Source organism: Heteronotia binoei, chromosome 2, assembly GCF_032191835.1.
Source record: "Heteronotia binoei isolate CCM8104 ecotype False Entrance Well chromosome 2, APGP_CSIRO_Hbin_v1, whole genome shotgun sequence".
NCBI lineage: Eukaryota > Metazoa > Chordata > Lepidosauria > Squamata > Gekkonidae > Heteronotia > Heteronotia binoei.
The window spans coordinates 41,007,939-41,029,706 of NC_083224.1; the positions used below are offsets into that span (position 1 = coordinate 41,007,939).

The window sequence follows — 21,768 nt, forward strand, 5'->3', positions numbered from 1 at the left end:
GTTGGACAGGTAGAGCAATGCTGATCAGAGGAGGCTGCTGCCTCAACCAAAGGCCTGGCTGAATATGACTGCATGGCATTTCTATAAAGGGAATAGGAAAGGAAAGGCCCCCTGTGCAAGCACCAGTCGTTTCCGACTCTGGGGTGACGTTGCTTTCACAATGTTTTCATGGGAAACTTTTTACGGGGTGGTTTGCCATTGCCTTCCCCAGTCATCTACACTTCCCCCCAGCAAGCTCGGAAAGATGGCAAGGTCGTAAGCAGAGCTTAGGACTGCAGTACTGCAGCTTTAACACTCTGCACCACTGGGCTCTTGTAAAGGGAATAAGGCTGTAGTAAGACAAAATGGAGGCTTCTTTTATGAAGGGAACACAATTGCCGTCTACCCAGCTGCTTATCTTTCTCTTACTGCATTGCTTCTACTTTTGTAATTCTTTAAAAAATTGTTTCTAATTTTTGTGACCCTAGTCCCATTGCACTGCTTGCTGGATATCTCATGCTATTTCAACAGCATTGTCTTAGCCCCTGTAATCTTCTTTGATTCTTAGTGAGAAAGGCAGTCACAGATAAAGCAAATCAATGCAATAAATAAATATACGTTCTTCTTACAAGCAGTCTATGTGCGTGCTACAGCCCAGCTCTGTGCACAGATACTCACATACATGGGTGATGTCATGAAAGCAAGTTCTCACCATTAAGGGGAGAACAGTTGAGTAGGTAGAGAGGCCCTGCTTTGTGAGACAGGTTTGCAACCTGTGATGTGGTTCTCCCAAACTAGTGCTGGTGTAAGAAAATGGGGAATGAAACCCTTCCTGAATTATCCAGAATGTTACCACCTAAAGCCAGGCATGGATTGCTAGTTCTGGCCAAGTATAGAAAATACACTGTATGAGACTGATTGACAGAACTGCTGGAGGGGAGAAATCATGAGCCAGAATTAATTATGCAGCGCTTGTGATTACTCATACAGCTGTGGTCCTGATATTTAATAAAAGATTATTTATTTTGTAAGCCAAAATGCCCTCAAAACTGAGGTTGGGTAATTGTCAGGTGGGCACCTGGCTTAATCAGGATCTTTTACCTGTGTATACAGGATTCCACGTCCAGAAAGTAATGCTTAAAAATATTAGGAACTCTAATTAAGTAAAACAATTAAAATTTATTAAGAAAAATATAGGTTTTCATACAAGATTAAATATAAAATCACACATTTAGTCCTAGGAAACATAGATAGAGAGATAAGGGAACACATGGGTAGACGAACAGGGTGATATTTACCTAACGTAGTCTTCGAGGAAGGCTCCAATGGCGACGAGCGAGGATGTGGGAGAAGGGACCTGAAACTGATCAGGAATCAGGGATGGATCTATGCAGCGGAATTGGGATACTGATAGAAGCACACCTGTGGGTAGCTAGTCCACAGATTATAAGGACTCCCTTGAGCCCTTAGGGGATGGGAGGTATGAGGGAGGAGGAAGGTGGTCAGCTGATGCATGACCTCCCAAAAAGGGGAGGTTTCACAGTGACCATAAGGGCTGGACTACTGCGACAACCAATAGAAAGTTCATTGGTGGCACCTAATTGGGTGCTTGCTCTTGACCAATGGACTTGCTTGGATCCTGGATACCTGAGTGAACTTTCAGGTTGAAATGGACCAGGCGGAGGCTCCAAAATGACAGTTGGTGAGAAGAATAGAAGAGATTACTTGGGTGGGGAGATACTTAGGAGTATTAGATTTATCTAAAAGGGTGACAATAGAGAGTCAAATCATGGCCTAGGTAACACCCAGTTTACACAAAGGAACTTGGCTCTGGCTGAAGATGATCTTTCTCTTCTGTCTTCTCCTTGGCACTAGTCTTTGTCTTGAGTTCCATTAGACAAAGAAAGTGGCGGTTGGACGATTAACCACTCGTGGGGTGGGTAGATTGCTTGCAGGCACAGGGAACATCTGGTATGTACGTGAGCCGTCCGCTTTGCTGGAATGGAGTCAAGCCTGGTAGGAAGATGGCTGCGTGTGGTGTTAGCCCTCCACAGTGGATTCTATGGCCAGCGCTTCAAAACCATTCGCCTGGATAGCTCCTGGTGGCACAGTCTCTTCCACTCCATGAATGGAAAGGACGTCATACGGAAAGACGGGAAGTCATCCGTTCTCCTGATGGGCACTCTTGTACTGGTCTAGAGTGTCTTTGTAGCGGAATGGCTGCTAGTACTGCATAAGTAGTACTTACTTACTTACTTACTTACTTACTTACTTACTTACTATTACTAAATAAGTCCCTTTTGCCCCTGGATAAGTTTACCCACACTCTCTGGCCAGATGTGTGTGAATCACTTCTCCAGGTGCTCTGGCAACCAAGCTGGTAATTACGATGTTCTGTAAGGGGTTTTTTCCTCACAATTTGCATTCATTTAGACAGAGCTCCTGACTTTGTATGCAACTCTCCTCTTGATTTAAAAATCTGAACACTTTAAAACAGAGTTTCATATGTTTGTATGGACGTCAGGGCTTTTTTTCAGCAGGAACACAATTCTGGCTGACTTGGTGTCAGGGGGTGTGGCTTAATATGCAAATACTGGGCTTTTTCTACAAAAAAAAAAGCAAGCCCTGATGGACATCATAAGAAAAGATGAAGACAGTTGGGTTTTAGAGGCAAAACCCAGAGGAGTTCAACATTTGGCAAACAACATACCACAGATTGGGTCACTTGTTCTTTAGCAACAAAGTCACTTGTTCTTTAGCAATGCATAGGCCATCAATAGGATAAGGTTTTTTACAAATTAACTGTGGCTGATAAGGTCAGCATTCTCATGCCTAGCTCCAGAACTATTTTGAAAGCCAGTGGTTCACTTGTGACAATGCACAGTGGTAAAGAGAAGATCTTTCACTCTGATTACACAGCCCTGAGTAACTACAAGCAAACTTGGCAGATGTGGTATTAGAGGAGAGGGCTTCCAAGGCAGAGATGCAATTTCCAAGCAGGCTTGAGTTCTTAGAATCTCTCACTTTAGTTATTAAGTTCTGAGCAAGGTTTGTGTGCAGACATGGTGTAGAAATGATGCCCGCATGGGAACTGTTCGCTAAGGAATCCCAGGAGCGGAAATAATCATCAGAAGGGAGAATTTCTATGTCTGGAATCTTTGATGAGAAGTTCTTGCACACAAACAACTCCCTCAAGACATGCAGCAAGGGAAACTTGCCTGTTCTGATTCCTATCAGGGGACTGAAATATGGCATTCTAATTGGACCTTACAATATGATTTCTGCTTTTTCTATGAAAAACATAAAAGAGCTGAGAGGTTGTATGAAGCAGCATGCATAACTAGTTTTAGAAGCAAAACATTATGCATCAAATCTTTCAGACCTATTTCAGTTTCTGGTGGAAACTGTTTAAGAATATTCAGTGATTTTCCTTCCAAGCACAGTTACCTCCACTGTTCACCCTGTGCCCCCTCGCCTTCAGCCCTTAGACAGTATGCAATTACATGCCACCTAGTGCCAACGCAAAGAATTGCGAATAGCTACTTTGCTGCTATCAATAAGACTTTCACACATGCTAAAAAATGCAGTTTCAATCCATTTCAGCAACAGTTTGCAAGTTCATTTTGCCATTTCACACAGTAAAATCCAGTGGCAAAATTCATTGAAAGTGGATTGCAAGTGTGTTATTTAGTGTGTGTGCAAAAGCCAGATTTATCTACACCAGTGTTGCTCTTTGACATTTTCCTTTCCTTTTAGCCTGATGAGTTCACGTGCTGCTCTTCACAAGTTTGTTGTCCAACCATAAAGAGCAAAAAGAATGATAGGCCTGGCCTTCTGTGTTGCTGTTTTTTGCCATCAAGTAATTGCTGACCTATGGTGACCATGTGGGGTTTCCAAGGCACGATGTGGTTTGCTATAGCCTGCCTCTGCATCATCACCCTGGTATTCCTTGGTAGTCTCTCACACAAATCAGGTTGGCCCTGATTAGCTTACGAGATCTGATGAGACTGGGCTAGCCTGGGCTATCCAAGTCAAGTTGAACTGGTTACTCATGAGCAAATTCACTAGCTCGAAGGGCTCCAACCTGCTGTTTGAACACTGCCCAGCAGGTTTAGCTTTCTCAAGTGTAGTGAAGATGAGGCTGTGGAGGAGCCAAACATTCATCCTGAGAAGGTAAATGGACCTAGACCACAGCTTTTCTACCCTGCGGTTTGAAATTGCAAGCTGCGATGTAGAAAGAGAACACGCTTGCTCTTAAGTAAGCACCCCCTAGCCTGCCATCCCAAGCTTGCCAAGAGCAGTATCCTCCTGCAGTGTCTGGCCAGACATCACAAGGTACCCTGAGAGGGAACTAAATGGCTCTTTAATGAGGCGCTCCTCCGCTTTGCCAAATGAACGTGGAAGTCTATTGACAAGGGGGGGGGGAGCCAACCGACCAGTGAAAAGCCCGTCCTATGCTTGTGCTTCTAACAGAAGTTTCAGCTGCAGAAGAAAGTCAGGGAAGCTATTCATAGCATGAATGCCAACTGTTCATTATTGCTGGTCCAGCCACACTTAAAAGCATACAGTTTAAAGGGGGGGGGGAGATGATTCAAAAGTTGGCAGCTTGATTTTATTATTATTATTATTAATTACAGTCAAAGACCAACACAGGTAAATATATTACAAGGAATGTTACATAAAAATAGACAGGTGGCCTGATTATTGATGAGCACAACTCAGATAACAGACGGATCCCTCTAGTTGTCTCTGATAATAGCCTGGAAAATACAGTGGTGGTATATGAGTACATCATAAATAAGTCTGTGTTTTGTGTTTTAATAACACTGGGAAAAGATATGGCAACCAGAGAGAATTCCTCGCGGAATTGTTCTTGGAAAGAGTCTCAGAAATCTTGCAGACATTTGATCAGGATGTCCCACTGGATTCAGCAAGATTGCTGTGTAAAAATCCATAGGATCAAGTTGTGCATTTTACAGTGGCAAAGCTTCCGAGGTTTGCATTCTAATCTGTACATGGTTTTCCAGAAGGCATCTTGCCAAAGCATGGGAGAGACTGCAAGGAAGGGGGTGGGATATCTTAGAAATTACTTCTTTGTTGTATAAATCCTCTTTTATTCATTCAAATGGTCATTTAATCTGCATCTTCTATATGGATTTGCACTTGCTGCTGTCAGCTTATTAATCATTTTAATACTCAATTATACATTTATTAATCTAGCTTGCATGCTTCCATTTCGTTGGAGTAAAAATGTTTTGCATGTTAATCATTTCAGAGGGAGGGGTGGCTGGACATCGCAGGAAGATAGATTACTATTTTGTTAAGCAGCTGGGTGAATTGTCATATTAATCAATATTATCTCAGTAATTTAATACCACTTTTGCTGTGACTCCAGATTTCCTCAGCATCTTCACTTCCTAGTTATTACTGGCCAATAGTGTGCTGCTAAGCAACATATATGCATAATTGTGAATGATCATAGATGTTTACATTGAGGCTTTTTAACTTGCAGATTAGACTCTTGTTAATATATTTACAGCAGGATCCCATGCACATATATTTAGGAGAAAGTTTCATTGAGTTCAGTGGATCCTGTTGCCAAGGAAAGTGTGCATAGGACTCAGCCTCTGCAGATGTTTTAAACTCCATAATGTAATTGATTCACATTTCAGTAAAAATATTACAATGTATTATCTAATCTACTGCGTGCGGGGCATTCCTTTTAAGATGCATTGCGTAATGGCATGGGAGTTTTTATTTTCTCCAAGTTCTTATTCTGTTCTGCTGCTCTCATAATACTTCATAGCAAATGTGGCTGATTTTCTACAAGTGGTTTTACCTTGAACAGTGAAAAGGCTACCCACAGGATTCAATTTGATAGGAAGATGAAGAAGAAGAAGATATTGGATTTATATCCCGCCCTCCACTCCGAAGAGTCTCAGAGCGGCTCACAATCTCCTTTACCTTCCTCCCCCACAACAGACACCCTGTGAGGTGGGTGGGGCTGGAGAGGGCTCTCACAGCAGCTGCCCTTTCAAGGACAACCTCTGCCAGAGCTATGGGTGACCCAAGGCCATGCTAGCAGGTGCAAGTGGAGGAGTGGGGAATCAAACCCGGTTCTCCCAGATAAGAGTCCGCACACTTAACCACTACACCAAACTGGCTCTCCAGGGTGATGATCCTACTGTTAGCTGAGAGATAATGACTTCCCTGGTGCCCTTTTTGGCTGTGAGAAGACACAGGTCTCCTCAGCCCTAGTCCAACTTGGCTTCTTTGTGCCCATAAGCCACATATTCTTACACATCCATGGCTCCAGCTCCTTCAAGCATTAGAAATATAACCAGAAACACAATGTGGGGCCCGCAGTATTCTTGTCAGAGCACATGGAGAGTCACATTCACAGATACCATCTACCAAAAGACCCACATTATTTCTCTTCATGGCATGAGGCCTGCACTTCAGGGAGTCTTGCAGCTTACCTCTGGTGACGTTTCATGGTGGGAATCCCTCAGAAACCACAGCCTCTACTGACCAAGGGCCTTGCCCACTTTCATGAACTATGGCTGCCAATAGTATACTGGGTTCGCTACAGGGTGCTAGTTATCAGCTTTAAAGGCCTATATGGACGAGGACCTGCTTAGCTTAGAGACCGTCTCTCCCCACACGTTCCCCAGAGGGTACTCAGATCTGGGACGAAAAATCTATTAGCGATCCCCAGGGCGAGGGAGACTAGATTAAAGTCCACCAGAGTCTTCTTGATTGCTGCCCCCTGTTGGTGGAATCAACTGCCAGAAGAGGTTAGGGCCTTGTGAGAACTCACCCAGTTCCACAAGGCCTATAAGACAACACTATTCCGGCAGGCCTTTAAATGATCTGGAATGACTGATATGGTGTGATATACATTTAATATATACTGAATGTCATCTGAAGTTAAATAATACCAAATATGATTAGCACCAGATTGTTTTAATTGTTCAATTTGTTTTAATTGTTTAATTGCACAGTTGTTCTGATTTTACTGGTTGTGAGTCGCCCTGAGTCTGCTTCAGCAGGGAGAGCGGGATATAAATCCAATAAATCTATAAAACTATGAGGCAGGTGCCATATTGGGGAATAGTGTTCAGAAGTTCAGAAAAGACACAGGTACCATACCAAAGAGCTACATGTGGCTCCTGAGCTGCTGAGTATCACTGATGTCTCTCCTAATGACTTCTTTCCCCTTCAAACAACTTATCCTTACAGAGATGTTCAGGTACAAATTTTGAAAGTGCTTGTACCTTTAATTTCTTGATGTCTACATATTGACATTTCCCAGAGGGAGGGGAACATCATACAGGGACAGACTTCCATCCTGAAAAGAAGAATTTGCATCCACGGTCTCCTGATCATCACTCGTTCTTTATTGTTGTTTGTGAGAGGCAAGGGGGTTCTCCTGTTGTATCGCTGGAGCCCTTCAAAGATTTTTATGTCCCAATAGCAGCCAGGACACCTGTTGAGATGGATTAATATCTCCCCCTCTCAAATGTTTTCCTGCCATCTACCTGCTTCTCGTCCCCCTGACCCTTCTGGTCCATTGGGTTTTCAAGGCTGACCCCATCCTCAGGAGGTATCCTGATGCAGATGGTCTCATTCACTCTCTCCAAGAGTGGCCTGCGTCTCACAAGGGGATCTTCGCAAAATCAGAGTTTGAAGGGACCTCCAAGGTCTAGTCCAACTCCTTGCACAATGCAGGGAATTCACAAATACATCCCCCACAGAAACACATACATCCCCAGTGACCCCATGCCCAGAAGATGGCAAAAACCTCCAAGATCCCTTGCCAAACTGGCTTGGAGGAAAATTTAGTTGGTGATGAACTCCTACTTGTGTAGTTGCAGTGCCAATTCAAACCAAGCTATAGGCCCAATTGCTTTTGTAGTACCAGTGAATAGATTTCCTGGAATGAGAGAGTCTTTTCCCTAGGGCTGCTTCCCAAACATGGAAACTCACACCTTGAATAAAACTCGTTGGTCTTAAAGATGCAACTCTATTTGTTCAATGTGGACTCCATTTGTTCTACTGCTTAAGACCAGCACAGCCACCCACCTGGATCGACCCCAGATTTCTAGTTAAGTGTTAAAGTGCCAGGCTCAGAACATGAAAATCTGGTGTGTTGACATACCTTGGGTAGTTAGATACTTTGAGTTTACTTTGTGCATCTGGCTCACTGCGGTTTGCCATTCATTGTGTGCCTACCAGTTCTTCCAACAGAATGTGAAACAAAGTTTTAAATGAACGTGGTTGCAAGGCAGGTCATTGTGCAGTAACCACACAAGTATGCTGTGAACCTAACTTTGCCAGATGTGCTCAGCTTGCATTGTCATCCTGTCAGTTTGTTTTTTTTCTCCCCCCTTTCATCTTCTATGCTTACTCACGACTAAAAACCAGCTCTTCCTTGTGGATGTTATCACTGCTTCTCATCTGACTATTTTCTTATTTCACTTCTATTTTAAACTTAATAAGCAATTTATGCTGCGAGGCAGTTGAGAAATGTCTTGAATAAATAAAGCAACTAAATTAAAATAGTACTTGGTATTTTCCTGAAAAGCTAGATAGCATCATTCCTTACCTTTAGCTTCTTGAAACTCAATGGTGGTTGCTTTTAATCCCATGTTGCAATTTGTAAACAGAGGCTATTATTTGTGCATGTGTGCGTATTTTAATTTAATGCTATCATTGTGCATTACAGAGTACAAGGCAAATCAATAACTTGCCCAGCGTTATCTTGTAAATCTATGGCTTTGTTAGTATTTGAACTTGGATTTCCAGCTTTAGAATGTAATGAGAAAGGTGCATTATGGGATTCAAGATGTGGTAAGCCTGTAAAGTTCAATGGAGCAAGCAATGTAAAAAGGAAAAGGTGCAACTACCGAGTCATTACCAACTCATGGGGTGATGTCACATCAGACATTTTCATGGCAGACTTTTTACGGGGTGGTTTGCCATTGCCTTCCTCAGTCATCTACACTTTCCCCCCCAGCAAGCTGGGTACTCATTTTACCAACCTTGGAAGGATGGAAGGCTGAGTCAACCTGGAGCCAGTGTCAAGTCGGCAGATTCAATAATGAGTCGTTGTTGATACAAAGAAGCTACTTTATTGATACTGATACTTGAGGCTAGGCCAGCATTGAAAAGACTAAAGAATAAACTGTAGGTACATTGCATATAAGAGATACTTCAAAGTAACATTGATGTTACCAATTCGTTCTCAGGCTTGCATGGCCTTGATCATAGTGGGCTCCTGACTCCCTTCCGAGAGCCAGGCCTGAGAAAGGTACAGATGAGGCTTTCACATCTTTCCATTTCAAAGCAAAGCTACTCACTACAGGAAGGGAGGGGTAGGGAGAGTATGAGCTAGTAGCATTTGATTATACTTTGGTTCTACCCAGAATGCTCTTTGACTGAGCCAGAGTTACAGACAGACCTGACAAGCCGGCTACCTGAACCCAGCTTCCACCAGAATTAAATTCAAGTCATGAGCAGAGCTTGGACTACAGTACTGCAGCTTACCACTCTGTACCATGAGGCTCCTTCAGCAAGCAATGTACACCACCCCCAAATTCAGAAAAAAAAAATTACCTTCAACATTAACAGATAGAAAGAGGCTATTTTACTTATAATTTAAATAGCATGTAAAATTCATGATAGGCCTACGTACATTCTTTTGGATTTCCTTTTTGTGTGGGAGACAAACCATGTGATTTCCACATTAGAGATGAGAAGTGAAAGAGACAGAAAGTCAAGCTATTCAGTGATATTATGGCTGGTCCACTGAGCTCTTCTTTCAATGGTATGTAAATTATAGCCATGTTTCAAGAATTACCTAGGAGTTCATGCTTTACATATAAATTTGTAGGTACATATAAACAATCATAAGAAAAAAAAATAGACAGAAAAATAGCAAATGCCTTCTGGCCAAGTAAACATTAATTGTGGATTGTTGGGGGTTTTTGTACATTTTACATAGCTAGTTCCTTAAACCATATTTCTAGTGCAGTCAAGATATTTAAAATATTTTTTCCCCGAATGCATTGAGTGAAATGTACTATCAGAGCTTGGCTTTGACAAAATAGTGCCAGGATGAAGTCACTTTGAAAACTTAGCACTTTTCAATGGCACAGCAAGCTAGCTCTTTTGTAACTTGAAATGGAAGACCCCTTCACTTCCTGTGGGAGCCCTAGTTACTTTGAAAGCTTGTCACCAACCAGGGGGTACATTATCCTCTTAATGCACTTGTGTAACTTCCATTAACATTGATTGGAATTGTATGTACTTGCTGAGAGAATATGTATTTTTGTTAAAATGGAAGCACCAGTCCATTGTGACTGGTTTTCTTATGATGTTAGCAATTATGCCATTGTTATATTTTTATGTTTAAGCTTCATTGGCTGCTAGTCAATGCTTTGTTTAAAAAAAAATGAACACAAGCTGATATTTAAAATGACCTTTCTGCGTTTTCACAGAATTGTGATTCAAAGGGGAAGAAGAAATCAAATTAGTCCAATATATTTACCTACCCGCCCCCCCTTGCACACACAATCCAATATACAGGTACTGGTGAAAATACAGATTAAATCATTAGCATTATATTTTCAGAGAGTGTGGTTTCAAGCAAATTTTTTTCAGCGTGGGATTCTAAAAGCTGGGATTCTATCATTTTACAGACTATTCTCACAAATGACATTGATATGGTTTTTTTGTTTTCCTTATGTAATTTTAATGGGCTAGATTGTGATCTATTTTTACTAAACTGGTTGTTTGTTTGTTTCCTGAACATTTTAGATCTATAAGCACAAGAAGCAGCCAGGTTTGTGCCCATCAGGAACAGAAGTTTGAATATAAGCGGTGGGGTATATCCAAACTAAATTTTCTGCTAATGAGAAGTGCAATTTCTGCCAATTCCCTTCCACCCCCCACCCGAATTTGCCCCTCATGTCATTCCAGAGACTCTCCTGTTCCCCAGGAATAGCATTTTGGGGAGTTCAGTGGGCTGCAAAACAAAGGGGGAGGCAGGAAAAGACTGTTCTGCTGGTGGAAAAGCTTTCTATTAATGGAGAATGTAGTTTGGATCCAACCCAATATCTTCTTTATTCTAATTGAAAAACACAGATATGATGTAACCCACAGTTTCTGCTATTTCAGTGTTATGAGACAAATCCATATTAAAAGGCATCGTGAAAATATGTGTTGTGTTTAATGAAGTCTGATTTCATAAACTGTTCGGTGAGAACTTCCTCCCCCCAAAAAGGTGTCACAATTAAAACTCCAAACATGTATCACGAGACAATTTAACACTGCAGGCCTAAACAAAAGTTACAGGCTATGAAACCCATGAACTTAAAAGTGGGTGGAAACTGTTTAGGATGACCTATTAGAAACACTCTTTGTTCCAGGGAGTTTATCAGAAAGTTATTTCTTTATATGGGACAGGGAGACGGTGTTAGGGAAGAAAACCATATATAGAGAGAGAAAATATTGGTTATTTCCTAAATTCATTCTTTCTTTCTAAAATATATGTTTTGTAAAAAAAAAAAAATCAGCCTCTTTAGTATTGCCTATACAGTTCTCCAACCTCTAGATTCGGGTGGCCAAACCATGGCTTGGGAGCAACATGTGGCTCTTTCACACATATTGTGTGGCTCTTGAAGCCCCCACCATCCCATCAGCCAGCTTGGAGAAGGCATTTGTCTTTTTAAATCACTTCTCCAAGCCAAGCCAGCAGCTTGCATGTCTTGTGGCTTTCAAACATCTGACATTTATTCTGTGTGGCTCTTACATTAAGCAAGTTTGGCCACCCCTGCTCTAGATGTATCGTTGGGGCATACACAATTACCTATCTAGCTCTCCCTTAAATGATCAGTCTTAACGTTGTCAGGGGTCCCCAACCCCTGGTCCGTGGCCTGATAGCAACTGGGCCGTGAGTTATATAATTGTTTCATTATATATTACAATTTAGTAATAATGATAATAAGATGACATTGGATTTATATCCTGCCCTGCACTCAAAATCTGAGTGGCTCACAATCTCCTTTATCTTCCTCCCCCACAACAGACACCCTGTGAAGTGGGTGAGGCTGAAAACTCTCACCAGAAGCCGCCCTTTCAAGGACAATTCAAGTGCACAATTATATCATCCCAAAACCATCACACACACACACACACACACTAGGGGAGAGACGATGGCTCAGTGGTAGAGCATCTGCTTGGGAAGCAGAAGGTCCCAGGTTCAATCCCTGGCATCTCCAAAAAAGGGTCCAGGCAAATAGGTGTGAAAAACCTCAGCTTGAGACCCTGGAGAGCCGCTGCCAGTCTGAGAAGACAATACTGACTTTGATGGACTGAGGGTCTGATTCAGTATAAGGCAGCTTCATACGTTCATATGTACACACACGGTCTGTGGAAAAACTGTCTTCCACAAAACCGGTCCCTGGTGCCAAAAAGGTTGGCGACCGCTGTTGTAGGTGATCTAGCTCAGTTTAACTGTTTTACAATATTTTGTGGGCATTGGGAGAGACATAAGCTTGTGCTCAACCTTCCTATTGAAATGAATGGGACTTTAAAAGTGCTTAACTTTGCCTGGGCTGCATATATTTTATGGCCTCATAAATGCATTTACTGATAGTGAATTCAGCCTGACAAATGCTGCTGTATCTCATTGTAGATCTTCCCAGTTCCAAGCGCGGTGCTTTAGGTGCAGGACCACACCTTCTCCATTGTTTTATGTTCAGTGCTGTTGCCAGGACCCAGAGGCTCCAGTCAGGATCAGGCCCAGTCTTGTATTACTGCAGCACTCGCTCTCTTCCCAGAGGAGTTTATACTTAGGTTTCATAATTAGGTCCCACATGGGGCAAAAACACAAATGGAGCCTAACTTTTTCTCAACCCAAGAAAAGTCAGGCATCCCTTGAAAAATAAATCAGAGTTAAAATAAGACAGGGTTTCCAGTGATAGGGAAACTAGATTGTTATTGTTTTCTGCAAATGAAACAAAAATTTGCAGCCCTTTTCCGCGCCCCCCTTTATCTTTTACCACCTACCACAGATGTCCAAAAAAGCATCTGCACAAAGACCCCTAAGCAAGTTAGACAAGCAAGCAGTCAGATTTTCTCCCAGCCCAAAGCAGGAAACTCCCTCTCCTTCTCAACGAAGGGAGAGCCTCTGCCAGGCAGACGCTTTTAGCCACAACGTCATCTCCTGGGGCATTTTACTTTGCAAAATCAGGATTGGGTTGAAGGGATGGTTTGCCTGCATTTGCCCCAGCAACACTTCCTTTGCTAGTGGAGGGACGATGCCCTTGCTTGCCGGAGGCACTCGGGCAAACCTTACGTGGATTGCCTGGGATTCGGGCGTTGCACCCAGGTGCGTTTTGGGTCACCTAAAGCTCCGGGTAGCCCAAAGCAAGGCTGCCCCTCGTTGGTATTTGGATGGGAGACCTCCAAGGACTACCAGGGTTGGCACGAGAGGGAGGCAATGGCAAATCACCTCTGAAGGTCTTTTGCCTTGGAAACCCCACCGAGTCGCCCTAAGTTTTAAAAAAAAAGTTTTAAAAAAGAGCTCTGGAGGGCCAAAGACTTCGGGCTGCCGCCGCTCCTGCTGCTGCTTTCCTTGGACTTTGAACAAATGCCGGGGGCCGGTGGAACAGGTTTCCACCCCCTCCGAGCCGCTCGGGGATTGCGTCAAGGTTGGAGAGGAGGAGGATCCTCCTAGAAATGAATTAACTTACCCAGAGAGAGAGAGAGCGAAAAAAAAAAAAAAAGCACCACAACGCTGAAAGCAAGCGCGGCTCTCTCCGCTCGCTCCCTCTCCTCCTCCTCCTCCCCCCTCTCCTCCTCCTCCTCCTCCTCCCCGCTCTGTTTTGAAATGGGACCCAGCCACTGCCTTTCGCCGGGGCTTAATCGCTTTCTGCCCTTCTCTGCTGCGCAGCAGCCGCGGGGAGAGCGCCTCGTTCCTCCTTGCCCGCGCTCCGCACTGGGCGCCGCGCTCGCTCCTTAAGCCGGCCCAGGGCAGCAGCAGCCGGCCGCGGCACAGAGACAGCGAGAGCCGCCCAGCGCGCCCTCTCCCTCTCTCTCCCTCTCGGGCGGGGAGGCGGCGCCCGGGGGGTAGCCTGCGGCTGGGCAGGAGACGATGCGATGCCGGGGCGTCCGGCCGAGCTCGCCGGCGGCTGCAGCACTGGCCACCGCCGCGGCGGGGAAGGCGAGCTGCTCCTGAGTCGGGGCCGCCGAGGGACATGTTGCTGCTGCGCCTTGCGCTCCGGGCAGGTGAGCTGCGGGCGGCCGGAGGACGAGAAGGGCAGAGCGAGCGGCGGGCGGGCGGGCAGGCGCCGCGGAGGAGGGCGAGGGAGCCGCCTAACGGGAGACGGGCAGCCCTGCAGGAGGGCGAAGAGGAAGGGGGCGCCGCCCAGGAGGAGCCCTCGCTGCCATGCGGGGCGGGCCGCCTTGCTGAGGAAGGGCTCCCTGAAGTCCTGGCCGGCGCTTCGCTGGTGCGGGTTGCTGGCGCCCTCGGGCTGCAAAAAGGCGTCGCCACCGCCGCTCCCCTCCTGCCGGGCATTGCGGGCCTGAGTCCCCGAGGGGGGGGGGCGGGACGCGGGGAAGGGGCGTCTGTCTGCAGGCGAGTCCTTCGGCGGAAGGGCTGCCGCCAACTTTGCCGGTCTGTGCGCGGAGGGAGGCGAGGTCCGGTGGAAGGGAAACAGATTGCAAAGCAACGGCTAATGCTTTAGTTAGCAAGTTGCTCGGTGTTTAGGGAAAGCGGGGGGGAGGGAGAAATGCCTCCTTGCCTAATTGATGCTGCCGGTCCACTTCCCCCGTGCACTTCGGACGCTTTGTGGCTTGTGGTCTAGTGCAGCGAAGTGTCGCGCGTTGGAGCTGCCAGCGCCGGGGGACGCGGTATCGAACTCGGGGTGTTGAGCACTCGCGCGAGTCACGCCTCGATGCACGAATGGGAAACGGGCACGCTGGCGTGTCCTTAAGACGCGCTGGAGGACGAGGTTCTTTCCCGGGTCTGCGTTCACACGTGCGCGGATTTTGATAGTTCGGTGTCACCATCGAGGTAGTAGAAAACTGCTGTAGCAACGAGGGACCGACCGGCGAAGTGCTATGACATCCTGCAGACAGGTTTCCTTTCTGCCTGGGCACTTGAGCTTTCCTAAGCAGCTGCCACATTCCTCAGGATCATGAAGGTGTGTGAGGTGGGAGAGAACCCCTCAATTAGACTGGCTTGAATGGATGAAAAAGACTGTTTCCTTGTGTGCCCTTTGCTATGAAAGCAGAGCCTTTGGGTGGGATGGGAAGTAGCAGGACACAGTTGTTGGGACCTGACCTGTCGGATTAGGTGGAGTGAATCTAAGCAGGGTCACCCCTGGTTCATACTTGGGTGGGAGATCAGCAAGGAAATATGGGGTTGCTATGCAGAGGAAGGCAGTGGCAAACCACCTCTTTTGACTCTCTTACCTTGAAAACCCAGTGAGGGGGTGCAATTCAACTGCACTTTACATGCACAAAGTTGTTGCGTTTTTAATGGATCATCCTTATTTTTGAAGATTACCTTCTAAATACTTGCTGTCACCGCCTCATTGGAAGTATAATCCCTTATTTCAGAACCATTTGGCTTCATTCATGTTTTTTATTATGGGAAGTTTGGATTCTCAAGTGTGTCTTATGTATGCATACAGTATAGAAACTTTACTCACCCAGCTTGTTTTAGCATTCAGAGTTTTGCTTTTTCTTGGGCACTACTGGAAGAAATCCTGAGGTCTTTCAGGTGAGGGATCAGAATGGCTTGAGCAGAGAGGGATGAGCTTTTCCCATTCTGCTGAGATATAACAAACAAGGTGCTCTATAACTTTGGCATCTAGGAACAAAAAAGTCTCTCAGCTATGTTTGCTTGTTAAGTAAGTAACATGTTTGTCAGTTAATATTGGTTTCAGAAACTCTACTTAAGATTGTGATCTTCTTTACTCAGGGTTTTAAGTTTAAATGAAAAAGACTTCTGATAATAAAGATAATATATGTATGGAGCATATTAGGAAGGAAGACGTGTTTCCACCTATAAGGGAGAGGAATGTAAATTTTGGTTGTTACCTTTACTACCTGCAGTCTTCAGAAATTCATATCTACCCACTTCCCAAGATATGTAATTTAATGTTCAAATAAGTACCTAGAACAGTTTCTTCTCTTCTGATGGAAACTCAAGACATTTATACAAAGGGTATAATTTCCCCCCTTTTTTCCAACGTCAAAGGTATGCACATTTGTGCTGTTGGGATAACCTTCAGCTGTCAAGGTTAGCAATGGCTTGGCAGGGGAGGTTTATTTTTGTCTTACTTTAGGATTAGTCTCTCAGGAAAAGAAGCCCCACTATAGAAAGGCTACAGTGTGAAGAAGTGATTTGAAAGATGAGCCTCCATTCCTGTTTGTAGGCATCCAAGGAGCCATACAACGAAATGGTGAAATGAAATTGTATATTGAGTTGATAAAAATACAATATGCAGCCTTTGCAGAGGTGCGTGTGTTAGTGCTGTTGGCCAAGGCACCCACTGAGTTAACTGGCCATTTGGTTTTCATGGAGCTGGATTGCACCTGATTTGAAAGAATTTTGTATTCGAGCAAATGTACAAAAGTGAATTGCTAGGGAGAGTAAAGCATACACAGACATATAGCTCAATTGAAAAAAACACAAAAAATAGTGACCACTATTTTACCTTAATGGTTGCTAAGGAATTAATTCTCAGCATGAAATTTGCATCATTGTGAATGGAAAATGAATTGCATTCTTTAGTCCACTCTAATAGTGCACCTGTTGCAATGTACAGCTGTTCTGCACCTCTGACAGGTGTGAAATTCTGTGTGCTAGGCTGTATTTCCAAGTGTATTGTTTCCTGTCTTTTCCTTCCATTTTTAGGGCATTAACTAAATTACATTTCCCTTGGATCCCTATCCTAGGTAACCTTCATTCAAATTAAAAGGGTCTTGCATCTGACTAAAGAAGCATAGGGTTGCAGCCCCTAGTGTTTAGAGAGAGTTGTACAGTTTGGTTTCCAGAGCTGGAGCCAGAAAAGGGGTGGGGGTGGGAATTCATGGTGGAAATCTGTTTTTATACTCTTGTCTAATGCTCTGTTGAGTAAAAAAGTTTAATTATGTACCATAGTTAACCAGTTTATATATTTTTACAACATTCATATCCTGCCCGTCCTTGTGGTTCAAGGTGTCTTACAATAATAGTTTAAGAACATTTTTGGTTAAAACAAAAAATAGCAAATCCAAAATTTCTTGCCTCTCCCCTCTTGCATGTGGCATTTGGTTTGTTTGCTACTAGAGAGGGAAGATCACATGATTGAATGACATAACAAATATATGTATGACAAATGCTTTGTCAGTAGGTCTGTCCTAAGTCAAGATGTACCCTTCTTAAGCTCCTTTACTTCAGTGGATTTCTAACTTTACTTAGGGTTGCAGTGTACATTTCTAGTAGGCAAGGTAACAGTAACTCAGTTTCCAATGCCTGGCGTGCCATAATTTCCACACCAATGAACTATACCCCCAAGTCAGCATGTCTTCTGTTTTCCCTAGTTCTTTCTCATGTCTCCTTACCAATACTTTGTTTTGCCTTATTCTTTCTACCTTAGTTGCCTCAAATTGTGATTCTTCCAGTTCAAAACACTTAACCCTCCCTCCAAGGTTCAGTTTACTTATAAATTCTAGAAATCAGCAAATGCTTCCTCCATTACAACACTCCTATGAGGTACTAGGTTCCTGTACATGTTCCCAAAAAAATTCAAAAGGATCAAACGTGTTCCAAAAAACCCTACTGTACATGTTTCAAAAAAAAATAATAATAATGGTAACATGTAAATATGGCTACAGATGTCACTAGTAACTAAGTGTCCAACAGTTGTGCAGCTAAATTAACAGAAGAGTTGATGGTGGTGTTCTACAGGGATGTTATGGAAACACCATTTGATTTTTGCAGAACAAGTTTCTATTACCAATACAATTCTGAAGACCTTCTTATGATCACTTCTGAAAAAGTGAAGCTTCTGATAATATAATAAAACTGGATATGTTCCTGTTATCAGTTTCTGAAAATAGCTATTTAATTGATTGGCATGAAGAAAAAAGCCCTAAAATTATTGCTTGTGCGAATGGTCACACTTTCTTTGATCCTGTTTGATGGCATTGTTATATCTCCTACCATTTATTGTTCTCCTGGTTGCTGTTGCTGCGTTTCCTCTTTTTTGGGTTAATCTTATGGACATCTCAGCTAGTTGGGGATCATGTAATGAATGGGATCATGTCACCAACACTACATATCTTGTTTCTCTGATGACATCACTAAGGCAGAGAGAAAGAAAAAGCAACAATTGGGTGAACATTTTTTGCGAACATTTCTCCAAAAAAGTAGAGAGACACTTTTCAACACTATAGAAAAGTCCCTGAAACAAATTTTTAATGTTCCTTACTCAATGCATAAGATATTTAATAGGGAACATACCTAGTCTGGTTGCATCCAGTCAGTTTTTTTAAACCATTCCTGCAAAACATTGGTTCCTCAGAAGTTTGTTAGTTTAGGGGAGGGACGGTGGCTCAGTGGTAGAGCATCTGCTTGGGAAGCAGAAGGTCCCAGGTTCAATCCCCGGCATCTCCAAAAAAGGGTCCAGGCAAATAGGTGTGAAAAACCTCAGCTTGAGACCCTGGAGAGCCGCTGCCAGTCTGAGAAGACAATACTGACTTTGATGGACCAAGGGTCTGATTCAGTATAAGGCAGCTTCATATGTTCATATCAGTAATGGCTGGAAAGTTCCATGAAATGCATAGTTCAATTCTTGAATTACTCTTCTGTTACAATAGTTTTCCTTTGCTAAACAGTATTAGACATTTTAGGTGCATTCTTTGTTGTCACAGAACAAAGGGGCCTTGCTGGTGCTCATATGACACCAGAGAACATCTTGTACATTCCAGTGTTCCTAAGAAGAGAGATCAATATGGAAATGGTTTCATGACTGAAGGCAGTAGAACACTGACCCTGTCCAGTCTTTAGTCTCCTTAGCACCCATGACAAAATAACATTTCCAGGAGTTCTCAGCAGTATCATTGTGCAGCTTGTTCCATTGCTAAACTGCTCTAGAGTTAGGAAGTTGTTTCTCATGTTTTGTCCTGACCAGCGTTCTTACAGTTTTTTTATTTATTATATTTGGCTTATAGCCCACCCTTCCCTGCACATCAGGGCTCAGGGCAGGTAACAACAGGTACCAGCAGGTAACATTAAAACAATAAATCCACATATTAAAACCCAATTTATTACAACAGTTAAACTGGTCAATCAGATGGCTGCCAATAATTTAACATGGCTTGGTACATCTTCATGTGAATGTTAGGATGATAGTACAACAGATGGTTAAACAAGAACAAAGCAGGGGAAGGCCTATGCAGATGGAATTGGTGCAGCCTCAACCATGGGCCTGGTGGAACATCTCCATTTTGCAGGCCCTTCAGAACCGTATCAGGTGCCATGACCCAGATATTGGGAGAGTGTTCCACCAGGCTGGTGCCAGAGCCAAGAAGGCTCTGGCTCTGATTGAAGCTTAGCATGGGATGGGAATCAGTGGAAAACGCTGATCCATTGAACATAACGCTCTTGGGGGACATATCAGGAGGAGATGGTCCTGTAGATATGGCAACTACAGAGGGCTTTAAAGGTTAGAACCAGCATCTTGAACTTGATTTGGTACTGCACCCAGAGCCAGTACAGCTGGTGGAGCACTGGTTGAATGTGTATTCTTGAAGGTGTTCCAGTAAGAACATGTGCCACTACATTCTAGACCAGCTAGAGCAGGGGTGTCAAACTCATTTGTTATGAGGCCCGAATCTGACATAAACGAGACCTTGTTGGGCCAGGCCATGTGTGTACCTATTTAAGATTAGGTAGAGATATCAGCTTTATAAAGGACACAGACAAACACTTAAGTTTTTTTAAAAAAAAACTTAAAACATTAGCACTTGTTGGTCTTAAAGGTGCTTTCTTTGTATCTCTCCTATGGGATCCAGGAAACTGGGCAAAGGAAACACTAGGGGTAGGTAACGTTGGCTCTCAAGATGTGTTTTGCATACAGCTCCCATCAGCCCCAGCCATTGGCCATGCTGGCTGGGGCTGATGGGAGTTGTAGGCAAAAAACATCTGGAGAGCCAACATTCCCTACCCCTTCTCTAGCTCTTTCCTTCCTTCCCTAGGGGGCCAGAAGGGAAGGAGCTTCAGCCAATAGAAGAAAGAGAGGCTTGACTCAGTAGCTGTGCTGTACAATTGAGAGAGCCTGGCAAAGCAAGCTCTCCCTCCCCAAGGAAGGAGCCTCCACCAATGGAGAAAATAGAGGTTTTGCTCTGTAGCTTCTGCGTGACTGAGCAAGTCTGGCAAAGCAAGCTGTGATGCAGAAGGAAGCAAGAGAGAGGGAGAATGAAGCAGATGACAGCAAGTTGCTCAGGGGCATGTTTCACACCCCTGAGTTAGAGTTTCTGGGTCAGCTTCAAGGGTAACCATGTGAATTACAGTAGTCCAATCTGGAAGTGGTCATTGCATGGATCACTGTAGCCAAGTCGTAGGGGGAGAGAAGAGGAGGTCCCCTTTGACCACCAAATTTATGCTGGGCATCATGAGTACTACCTGTACAAAAGCCATGTGGGATGGTGGCTGTAGTAAGGAGAGGAACTGAGTGAGGTGGGGTGAAGAATCTAATCCCTGTTATTGTCCTTCCACTTAAATGTTTGAAGAATGGCAGCATGTTTCCATTCCCCTTAATCCGGTGTTCCCAGTTCCTTAAACATTTCCTCTTAGGCATTGTATTGTTTTCATAGCTCATTCATGTACACAGCTTCACTGTTTCCAGTTCTTCTGAACCATGAGAATTGATACTATCCAGCTCCAGCCTGTGAATCCACAGCCCTGCCACACTCTTCAACAAATCCTTTTCAGTAAGAGGCTGGTGCTTACAAAGCAGCATTATACTGGAGCCAGTTGCAGAGTTTAACATGGTCCAACCAGTTCTTATTAAAAGCAGACTCCTGGAATCATGGTTGGGCTTGAACATGAACAAGGAATCATCAAGCTTTGCCACGTTTGCATTGGTAATTCTGAAGAAGAGATGAGCCATACTTTTTTCTTAGAAAAAATGGAACAGATTACTGTTTTCCCTCATCTATAATAAGAAGGTGTGGGTTTGCAAAGACTGCAAATTCTGTGATGTACAGTGTCGACTCACGATCATTATTAACTGTGAAGAGAGATGGTTACATGCATCCTTGCTTAATTGTAATCCTTGGATTCTTTTTAATTAACTGCTGATGTCAAAGTAGTACCAAAATCCAACCTGGCAAGTTGCCCTTTTTCAGAACAATTTACAAAACTGAACTGATGGACTGATAATGTGGCACAACTATGTCCCTGGAGAACTGGACATACTGAATTTGCCTTGTAATTTGTTCGCTTTACAATCTAAACTACTCCAACCATGCAACTGTATGTTGATGGCAGGTGGACATGATCTGAGAGGAGCCAGCACCATTAACTGGGATAATCAAGGACCAGCTTCATTTGTTTCACAGCAAAATAAAGACCTGCAGTGGCCAGAGGCAAAACACCCCGTATTCATCAGCAACTAATGAGATGTAGAAGAGTCAGGTCTCCTGTTTCAATGCCTCCCAGTCAGCCCTCAGTCAGGTCTCCTGTTTCAATGTCTCCCAGTATTCTGAGTGAGGCTATTCTAGCTC

The 21,768-nt window shown here is 43.9% G+C and overlaps 1 protein-coding gene across 3 annotated transcripts in view; it reads left to right on the forward strand.

The window, feature by feature from the left end:
- The window catches only part of SULF2 (sulfatase 2), a 448,960-nt gene that overhangs the window by 273,012 nt on the left and 154,180 nt on the right, over window positions 1-21,768 (forward strand). Inside the window, exon 1 of one of the 3 annotated variants that reach the window (XM_060230835.1) lies at window positions 14,098-14,274. The exons of the other annotated variants lie outside the window; for them this stretch is intronic. The gene's annotated coding sequence lies outside the window, so the exon portion shown is untranslated. Of the gene's footprint in view, window positions 1-14,097; window positions 14,275-21,768 lie in introns of those variants that run through there. 3 annotated transcript variants of the gene reach the window in all.